We start from the raw sequence: 10979 nt of genomic DNA on the forward strand, positions 1-10979 counted from the left end.
ACCACAATTGGACCATAAAAGCTGCAGCTATGAATTATTCCAATTAATTACAGACAAAATTGGATTTTCCAATTAATCTAAAGCTAAAAAAAAAAATTGTACTAAAGCATACCATATTATATATTCACTGTATAGATCTACTCATGTGGAGTCCAATAAAATTAGATTTTTCTATAATTTATTAAAAATTCACCGAAAATAAATAAAAAAAAGAGAATTCAAAACTGCCGCACTGTAGCAAACACAACGTTACTGTAGCAACCGCCGGGGTAAAATAGACGGTTTTGGAAAGTTAAGGGAGTAAAACAGACGGTTCCATAGTTTGGGGTGAAGTAGATCAGGTATGAAAGGTGGGGGGTTAAGTAAACTTTTTGCGAGAGCACGCTGTCGATCACCTCAGTAGCTGTAGGCAAGGACGCCAGGGACAACACCCATCCACCGCTCGATGAATTGCCGACAAGGTTTGTGCTCTATACCTTGATCCATTGCGTCTGTGTTCTTATTCCACTGTGGTCCTTGATCTGTTTTGTAGTAGTTTAGACCAATTTTTTTTCATGAACATGCCCTTCTTATTGTAGTAGTCCAGACCTTTTTTATCCTGAGCACTTCTTGTTGTAGTTGCTCATAACATTCCTTTCCTTGTTCTATTTGTAGTAGCTCATCTACAAATTTGACACTTCATTCTCAATTGCAGAATGGATGCACCTCTCTTTTGGATCCCTCAAATTGGTATGACATTTAGTGGGTTTGATGAAGCTTGGAAGTTCTAGGTGACATATGTTGGTCGGATGCATTTCGCTGTTCAAAAGTGTTACACAAATACAAGTTATCTTGATGGAATTGGTTCTTGTTGAAGACAAGAGAGAGGAGGGATTATTCAAGATTTGCATGGGAGGGATTGTACATGTTGCATTAAATTGAGAAATCATTATCTTTAAATTTTTTATGTTCACAGGCTACATTTTGGAGGCCCGATAAAGGCTGCTAATGTGTTATGCAAGTTTTTGTACATGAAAATTGGGCAGAAGTGCAGAACCTTGGTATAAGCAATATGATAAAGTCTGATAAGCTCATTTTTATTGCAATGTATTTGTGTACTTGATTATGTGTATTATTATGTATTGTTCCGTATAGACTTATTTGCGTAATATTACTCTAAGAGCGCGTTCGGCTGGCCAGCGCACTCATAGCGACACTGTTCACGTGAACAGTGTTTCCAGATAGAATAGCATTTTCTCCTCACAAAAATCAGACAGAACAGTATTTTTGCTTATTTTTCAGTCCTGCCGAATAGCCTGTTACTGTACAACAACAAACAAAACTCTGTCTTTTATTTTTTTTGGCAGGGGTAAAATGATCATTTTACCCTTGACTTAACACCGTCGAGTGCCAAAAATGGACGGAAGGCCATATAAAAAAGAGAATTTTGTTTTGGGGCCATACAAGTAAGTTCAAAATAAAAAAGAGCCATACAAAAAAGAAGCATTTTTTTCAAGGACCATAGAGCTAAAAAGCTCAACATGGAAAGGCGCCGACAAAAGCAAGCGTTTCTTTGATCCGCTGCATTCTTTTGATTCTTACAAAAAATTTTCGTGCACTAGAAATTGATTTGAAGATTTCAAAAGGGGGGAAAACCTTATCAGAAGCGCTACAGTCGTCTCGCATGTATCTATCGCTTAATACCTTTCTTGTCGCCCGCGGAAACTTTTGGTCCTTGGCATTACGACTTTCCCCCTTTTGCTCCGTTTTTGAAAAAGCCATGTCTGAATCTTGGCTCACCCGGTTGCCCGTCCCTCTCTCGTATCTCGTCTTCCAGTGACCCGTATCCAAATTACGTCAAGTCAGATTGAGTCAGAACCATGCCTTAATAATCTTCTCATATTCTTAGCACGCATATTGGATTTGGGACCAGAGCTTCTTTACCGTTTATTTCCTTGACTGAATCGGTGGCTGCATCAGAATCACCTTCATTGGTCAGGCACTCAGGCCTTACGAGGCTGCGACTGCGACGACGAAGAGAAACATAGCATGACTACGTTTCCTTGCGGCGTGCGTGCTCTTCCCATAAGCTGTTGTCTCTTGTTTTAACGTGTGGTCCATACATACAAATGTTTCCTTGTGTCTCTTATCCTGGATGGACTTACACCTCGGACACACCGCAGCTGCAGCACCATGTAATTGAGGCGAGAACATGAATAGCCGGGTGCCGGGATCCATGGTGTTTGTTCACTTCCTCGAGTGGTGGCGGTCGTGTGACGAATGGACGATGCAGCCTGCAGGGTGGTGTGACCCGGCAGCTGGTTGAAGTAGCGGAGCGGAGGCCGCGCACGCGGGATCGCGGCCGCGCCGTCAAAGACGTGGTGGATTCGGCGATCAAAGAGCGCTGAATGGAACGGAGGTCCCGGACCGGACTGGGCAAAAGACCCAGTGGCATAACCTGGGAACTCTCAGTCGGGCACACGGCAGCGAGCAGCCTGCAGCCCGTATCGTTCCGATTGGGCTTCCCACGTTCTTTATGCGGCGGGCACAAACGCACTAGTCGGATTGGGCCTGTTTAGTTCTTTTCTGGGCTCAAACGACGGGCCCAATAACTCTACACCTTGTTACAAACGCACTTATGTTGTATGAAGGATTGATTGCATTGACCCAGCGGCCGACGCGTGCAAGCCTCACATGTTCAGCCACTGGAGACCAATGACTTGTGAGTTGGGCCTGGTGCCGGCATGACTCGGATGGCCCAATATGTATGACGGTACTAGATTGTGCTCTTGGGCTCGAGTTGCTGACATTGTTAAACAGTAACGTGACACGAATCTATTTGGACATGCAAGCTATCCACTACGAATCTATCTTAACACGCAAGCTATACACATAAACCCCCATTAACTAGCTACATCGTCTTCCACTAATAACGATATCATTTCACTAACTTTCAACCTCTTAATGCAAGCTATCCACATAATATCCACACACTTAATTTCAGTCTAAGTTCTTCACACTTAATATAAAGATTTTTTGGGAAAAAGGAAGAAAACAAAGCTAAAATAATTATCCTAAAAAAAATTCAACCCAAAAACATGCATTCTCCTACATCTTTATATTTTACATGCTAAATATTAGTCTTTAGGTTGTTAAAAACAGTTTTTATCTCTTTATATTTTGAAATACCCAACCTCAAAATCCTAGACCGGTCAGCCTAGTATCAAAGTTCATTTACTTCCTCGTTAGGCTTTGTTTGGATACGCATGTATTCATCTCAATCAACATATGTTGAAGTGGATTGGAGTGGAATTAAATTAAGTTCTATTACAATCCATTCCAATACATGTGGATTCGAGTAGATACACATGCATCAAACAAGGCCTTAAGTGGATCTTAGGAACGTATAATTCATTTTACACTCGAGCAGATATAATTGTATCTATAAAAATAAAAGGGAGCCTAATAAAAGCGGTTCTAATAAACGACATGGCTTAAGCGTCGTGCCTCGTGCGCCTGCCATGCAGTGGCGGCACCAGGGTATGCCTGGGTATTCCTTGGAATACCCAAGATTTGAGTGCAAAAAATAAATACACATAGTATATATGTATATTCAATTTTCTAATTGGACCAAAAGCCCACAAACGAACTTGTAGCAGCGAGCAGGGCAACCTGGCCAAGGCCCAAGCGGCCAGATTGCTCCCGTCGGCATCTCCCATTCACAAGTCCTGACTCCCGTTCTTCTAAAAAGAAAGTCGGAACTCCCGTCCAACTCCCAAGCGGTGGCGGCGGCGCATCTTGATCGCTGTTGCGGCTGCCGGCGGCGGGGGTGGGCAGCCGGCGGCACATCTCGATCTGCTTCTGCTACGGTGCCGGGTGGACGGTAACCAGCAGGCAGCAGCACATCGTCGTCGCAACTGCTACTTATGATCAAGGCATTGGTTACACTTGCTACAAAGTTTTATACTAAGCATTTCACAAGTGATGAATTATCAAAACTTCCATGGCAGCTTACGGTGTACATTTCTCATATGCGTAGAGATGAAAGATTTAAAAATTTAAAGAACCTATGTGAGCTTTCAGTTAAACTTGTGGAGACAAAAAAAAAACATAAACAATGTTATGTTGTTTACAAGCTTCTTAAGTGGTGCTAATTCTTTCCGTAGCCACTATTAGTGTTGAAAGGGTGCTTTGATTTTTTTTAATATTTGGCATACCCAGCTGCAAATTCCTAGATCCGCCACTGCTGCCATGCATTGCTGGTAAATTAACCATGGTAATAATAATCCTTCTTCCTCTGCATCTTGCCGTCCCTCCTCTGATTGAAAGACGCAGCCATAGCAGCCAACGATTGGAAAACTGAAGAGCAGCGGTATTTGCGGTTTTTCGAAAAAAAATAAAAAAAAACCCAGATATGGTATAGCTCCACAGGAGTACCAAGCACTCTGCCGCTGCATTGACATGTACACCCACGAGGTCTGTACTGAAAACAACATATCAGGAAAAAAAAGGTATATGTAAAGGAAAGGTGCTGTTTAGTTTCTAAAATTTTGCAAAATTTTTCAAGATTTCCCGTCACATCGAATCTTTGGACGCATGCATGAAGTGTTAAATATAAATAAAAAATAAAACTAATTACACAGTTTAGACGAAATTCACGAGACGAATCTTTTAAGCCTAATTAGACTATGATTGGACACTAATTACCAAATAACAACGAAAGTGTTACAGTACCATTTTCCAAAAAATTTCGCCAACTAAACAAGGCCTAAGTGGAATACAGTCGTGACTCATGAGCATACTACGTGTACAATCTGTTCTTCAGGATGCGTTTCCCATGTGCAATATAAAAAAAGATCAGGTCGGACAGCAATATTATGGTGTCTTTGTCCTAGCACATAGTTGCGATCGTGCTGGGAAAATGAACTTTGAGATCTCTTCACATGTCGGCGAGCTCCATAGCTACAGTATAACACTGACATCTTATTGCCTCCGCGACATTTCCTGGTAGCCACATGTGTATGTAATTCCTAGTCATCATGTCACGTTTAGGCGCTGTAACACACACACACACACACACACACAGCATGACTCTAAACTGCAACTACCGCGGAGTCTCCGATCGACCGAAACGTGGCGTCTGACTATAAAAAATCTATTGTGATGTCGTGAGCAAGGAAACGTTGCAATTTCGGGGTCGTCGGTGCAGCACCGGCCGCACGTTTGCTTCGCCGCCCCCGCCGCGAGTGTCGAGTGGCCGTGCCAGCGGCGCGGGGCGCGTCACGTCGCGATCGGGCGGGGGCGGCGGGTGTCGACATGTAAACCACGCACCCGCCGCTGGCGGTGCGCACACATTGCTCCTGTAGCTTAGCGCTGTTTACGGTTATGACACCGCATCCGAAGCCGCCCGTCCGTCCGCGGGTGACGTTGCTCTCAGTCTCAGCGCTGCTCCAAGCGAGATGGTGACGCATGCGAGTTGGGAGTACGCGACGCGATGAGTCTCAGGCTCCGCGCAAGCTAGAAGAAGGCCAGGAGCGAGCCGCGTAAGGCGTGTACGTCAGTGCCTGCTGCCTAGAGGCCTAGACCAAATAGCTAGTACTCCCTCCGTCTCAAAAATATTGCAATCCTACCATTTAAATTTTGTTCAACAAAAAATGCACACATACAAAGTATAGGTACCATGTCAGCTAGTGGGACCCACCCTGAGCAAAACCAATCGTCCACTCGTCTTCTGTACTAGCTGCTGCATGCAGATTAAAAAAAAAATCTGATGCAGCCTCTCGTCCACTTATTCTCAAGCTCCTTCTGTCAGCGAACTGTATCTCTGTCTGTTGGGACTGAAATGTATAGGAGTATTATCGTAATTTAGCATCGTTTCTTGGTATGCGTGCTCGGTCCTAGAATTGCAGTTTTTACGGGACGGAGAGAGCCCTACCTTAGACTAGCCACAATGTTGCAAAATGCCGTGCCGGTGCCCAAACACACTCTCTCCTCTCCAAACATCGATGCCTAACACTGTGGCCGATGCTGAGTTGCCAGGAAAGCTGGGCGATGGGAGGCAACCTCGGTGACTACGGCTGGCCGGACTCGCACTTGAAACGAATGAGAAGGAAGGGGAAAGGGGGTGTGGCTGGGGTCCACACATGTGGATAGCCACGGTACCCACGTTGTGGCTATCCACATGCGTGGAACCAGGGGGTGTGGCTTAAGCAGGAGTTCAGCCACCGGTTGGTAGGATAAAATTTTTTTAAGCATCGCACACACTAGGGCGTCCCCGATGGCTAGCTACGTCGCCTGCTGTTATCCTACATGGAGGAGAGATGCGATAAAAAAGCTGCTTGCTAGCGAGTCATGTATCACCTATCTCCCACGACATCCGAAAAGTCATATCCTCTCTGCTCTTTCAGGCTCGCCCATAATGGTTAGAGTATCTAGGTTTTTTATTCCCTCAAAAGGCACCTCAGCTGGCGAAATCGACCCCGCTGCGGACGCACCTATAGGTATAGGTAGAGGCGGAAAATCTGATTAGCCGAATCCAGCTACTTACCTTAGGTACAGGTGGAAATCTCGATTATCCAAATCTTTGTCCACTAAAACTTATACTCCCTCCGCATTATAAATCATTTGAACTTTGTTAGAGAGTCGAAGCATGTTAAATTTGACGAAATTTATATAATAAAATAATAATGTTTATGATATCAAACAAGTATCACTAGATTCTTCATTTTTATATTTTCCTAGTATACTCTATAAATTTTGGTGAAACTTGAAATACTTTGACTCTCAAGAAAGTTAGAATGACTTATAATTTGGGGACTTATAATTTGGGGCGGAGGGATTAATATAAATACTATATTTGTTTTCACTATGAATGTATATATTGAATGGGTGTATCAAAATCTGTTTTCCATGTTTTATTTGATTATTACAGATCCGTATTAAAAAGATTGGATGGATATCTAATAGCATCCATATCAGTGAAGAAATAGTATGAGGTGATACTATCTGAAGGTTATTCCTTTGACTAATAATGGCTAATTATATTAATTTTATAATATTCATAATACTAGCAAAACGCGTCCATGCATGATAACAGAATATATGTCTTGTTGCATGATTACCTAAGTGGCGTTTGACTTGGAGGTTATATGTAACGGCTTCTCTATTTTAATATGTATTGGAATTAGGTTTTATACTATAGATGGACATACATATGTACGGTTCTAACTCGTATGAGCAAGAGTCGTGAATCTAGATCAAATATGGATCTGGAAAGATACGAGAGTACTTTGGGAAGTTAAAAAGATGGTTGGAAAGTACCATTTGTTCTTTAATATTAACTAAGTATATGTATATAGATAGTTCGGATAGCAAACTACTCAAGATTTTAGCTTACGGATTGATTAGTTAGACCATCAACTAATCCAGATTCTAACAAGAATAAGTTTTAATATTTGCTCTATATGCCTTCTATTTTTTTATAAAGTTTTGTTGATACGGAAATGCTTACTTTGGCACGCGTAGTTTTGGCCGCTCCGGGCGCACACCTTCCGCGCCGTCCGATACGTGTGTCGCGTGCGTACTGGCTGTCCGCCATGGCCACTCCACCATCGCGTGCGTTGTGGCCGTCCGCCATGGCCACTCCGCCATCCGTGCCCGCACCCGCCATCTGCACCCGCGCCCCACCTGTTCCCGCGTCGGAGAGGAAGAAGCCGCCGCCTAGGGTTCCGGCGAGGAGGAGCTCGCCGAGAGGGAGCAGAAGCCAACTCCGGCGGGATATAGAATGGCCGGCCGGGGGAGGTAGGTAGGCTAGGCGGTGGGGATGGTCGATGGGCAGTTTAGGGGAGCTGGCGGAGGCGGGGGCAAGGGCGCCCTCGTTGGATCCGGAGCCGGGCAAGGTATAGGCGGCGGGAGAGGCAACGCCGGCGGTCGAGAAGACGCTCTGTAGGAGGCGGGGGTGTGGGAGGAGCAAGACGATGGAGGAAGAAGATAAATGTGGAAAGTGTGCGAGCGTGGGTGCTAACGGGTGCGCAGGCAGGCATGCAGTAGTAGTATACTTATTGATATACGGATAATTATATATATCAAAGGTAATACGATCAATCTAGTCTAGTGTCTATATGCTGGGTTAGAGTAGGAAGGATGGTTGACATCTAATCGAGGAAACACGATTAATCATACACTATTGTGAAAGGTGAATTCATCACTATTGTAAAAGGCAAACCGTACGGGCATCGCATCAGAAGGACGATACCGTGAATGATTGTGTCTAGTTATTTTGGCGGGGCACTGTCAATGGTGTCATGCTCCGAGATCATCTTGGAATTAAACGGTCTGTTTGCTGGTTGGTTTCTGGGCTTATTTGAATTGACTGGTGCTGGTTTATTGTGAGAGGAAAATACTATTAGCTGATTAGTTTGGGCTGGCTGAAACCAACAAGCGAACATGGTGAAACGAGGCTCAAATGGGCTGCGAACACAAGCTTTGAGTTGGCCAGATTAGGATGCGGAGGATGAGCTACCTATCTTTAATTAACTTTCCTTTTGGCCCATTCAAGTCTGAAAGGTGTGCGTGACAACAACCCTGACGTTAGATATTGCTACCCCAAAGTGCCCTCTGACTTGTGTCCCGATCTATCCTCAATTCCTCATTATTGGATCTACCACCTGATGACACGTTACATCTACGTTTACCAAAGAATGGCTTATGGGTTTTTTTTTTGAAGTAGATAAAACCAGAATACATAAATATTTTTTGCTAATATATAGTACTAACAACATCTGAGTTTTTTTTTTCAAAAAACATTTTGTGCTGGTTAATTGGATTGTGCTGCATAAGGCCTAATGAAAATAACAAATCGAACTCTATATACTTTACTTACTTTCTCTAAACAAATTGGACTCCGTCAAGGCTTGCGACATAGAAACAACTCCTTCAAACAAACCATAAGTAGCAGCGTGAGCTGGCATTGAATTTTCCGCATACGATGGTGAAAATCGACCCGTTAAAAGCGAAGCTGTCGCAAATTCTTTGGCGCAGGATCTCGTCAAGATTATTGCAAATTGATGAAACTGTTTGGCATGCGTACAATGTCATCAATCCACTTGCAAAGAAAAAATGTCATGGATCAGAATTGAAAGTAACTCAAAGCTAGCTACCCTCTACTCTACAAGTTATTGCGCGGCAGGACGAGAAATGCTGCGTTATCCAATTGATCCACATGTGCAATTGGTTTAAGTTTTTTTTATGAAACACATTAGAGACCGAGGTGCTCCCTCTACCCTGTGAGTACTTTATAAAGATTGAGTCGATATATCTTGAAAATTGAAATTGACAAAAATTACCATATATATGTGTTTCGTTGTTGACGGACACTTTGTCTACTACTAACGGTCCGATATATTAGTTCCTTGCATTAAAAATTGCATTGCCTTAGGGGTTATGCAACATAGTCTTAACCTGAACAAGGCTATGCAATTTGTTGCTGTTTGGTCGTTTGCTTGGATAGCAATGGCCTCGTTCGCTTCGCTGAAAAAACAAGGCAAAACACTGTTCCGGCTGATTTGTTGTGAGAGAAAAACACAGCTGAAAAATACGGATTATAAAACAAACGAACAGGGCCATTATATACACTGTTATACATGCAATTGGTTGCCTGTATAGGTGTGGAAGTGTGCCTTGGGCTGCATAAGGCCAGTCTCAGTGGAGATTTCATGGCCCTGTTACCAATGCATCCATATTTTGGAAATAGTGCAGAAGAGTTTCATCCCCATGAAACTCTCTCTACTCCCATGAAACTCTTATCATCTCTCTTCATCAATACGGTGCCACATCAACCTATTTAATGCCCATGAAACTCTGATGAAACCCTATTGAGACTGGCCTAAGGTGTACGGTAGAGGCTGCATTCTTAGATACGTAGGATTTGACCAAATTGTGGGATGTAGGCTGGGCTTACTTTGAAGAGAGTGCTACCTTGCATAAAGACTTGTGCATGTAACCTAACATGAGCAAATTGCATTACTTGGGAATGGAGGAGTTGTGCAGACCTTAAAAATAGCCGTTAAATCCATAAAATAATTTTAGAAATAATCACACGTATCAAGTCGAGATCTTAAACCGGACTCAGCATATAAGTTTCATCACAAGCAACCTAATTAATTGAAAATATGTTTATTTAGTTGAGATATAATCTCGACCATCAGTTCATGGTGTAAACCAGCTAATATATTTTTTTCTGACGGGAAGCCGCCTGCTAATATTTTCCATATGGTCCTGAGACATATATAATATAAAAGGACTGAGCGGACTGCTTGAGACAGGCACTTTAGATCGTGCAAGTTGTGTTATTCCTGTCGTAACTTTGCGGTCATCATCAGAACCCGGAAAACATTATTCTTCCACATCCAAGTGGCATAATTATGTCTTACTGATTTGCTTGCATTGTAAGATAAGGTTGCACATGAAAACTTGATGATGAAGTGAAATCAGGCGGTCTATCTCTTTTATTTACCCGTATACGTCGTTTCCATAGTTATCTTTAGAACAGCTGTGGATTCCTAGCGAGTACTGACCGTCTTGGCGCTGGGTGGATTGGCCGACTGGAGCAACATATTTAGAGCTTGTTTGATCCACTTTTCTAAAGTCTAAACTTTAGGCATAAAGTCTCTAAATAGGTGGTATAAAATTAGCTCTAAAATTTAGCCTACCTCACATATTAGAGCTTTAGATATAAAAAACTAAGCTAAAAAGCTCTAAATTTTTTTGAGCTATAAAATTTAGAGGAGAGGATCCAAACGGGCCCATAGTTGACCAGTTAACTGCACAATAATATATAAGTATATATGTAATAATATATAAGTATATATGTAAAGGTTTATGCATGCAATTATACAGTACCATAGAAGTACTATCATCATCTGTCCTAAATTATGGGCGGTTTTGAGTTTTCTACGTACATGGCTTTTGCTATGCACCTAGATATACAATACGTTTAAATA

At 42.7% G+C, this 10979-nt stretch overlaps 1 long non-coding RNA gene across 1 annotated transcript; it reads left to right on the forward strand.

Annotated features, from left to right (window-relative positions):
• Positions 1 to 376: 376 nt before the first annotated feature.
• Positions 377 to 1073, forward strand: LOC136500901 (uncharacterized). Its single transcript, XR_010770125.1, has 2 exons — positions 377 to 461; positions 695 to 1073. It is a non-coding gene; the product is annotated as an uncharacterized lncRNA (long non-coding RNA).
• The last annotated feature ends 9906 nt before the right edge of the window (positions 1074 to 10979 follow it).

This window comes from Miscanthus floridulus, chromosome 1 (genome assembly GCF_019320115.1).
Source record: "Miscanthus floridulus cultivar M001 chromosome 1, ASM1932011v1, whole genome shotgun sequence".
Lineage (NCBI taxonomy): Eukaryota > Viridiplantae > Streptophyta > Magnoliopsida > Poales > Poaceae > Miscanthus > Miscanthus floridulus.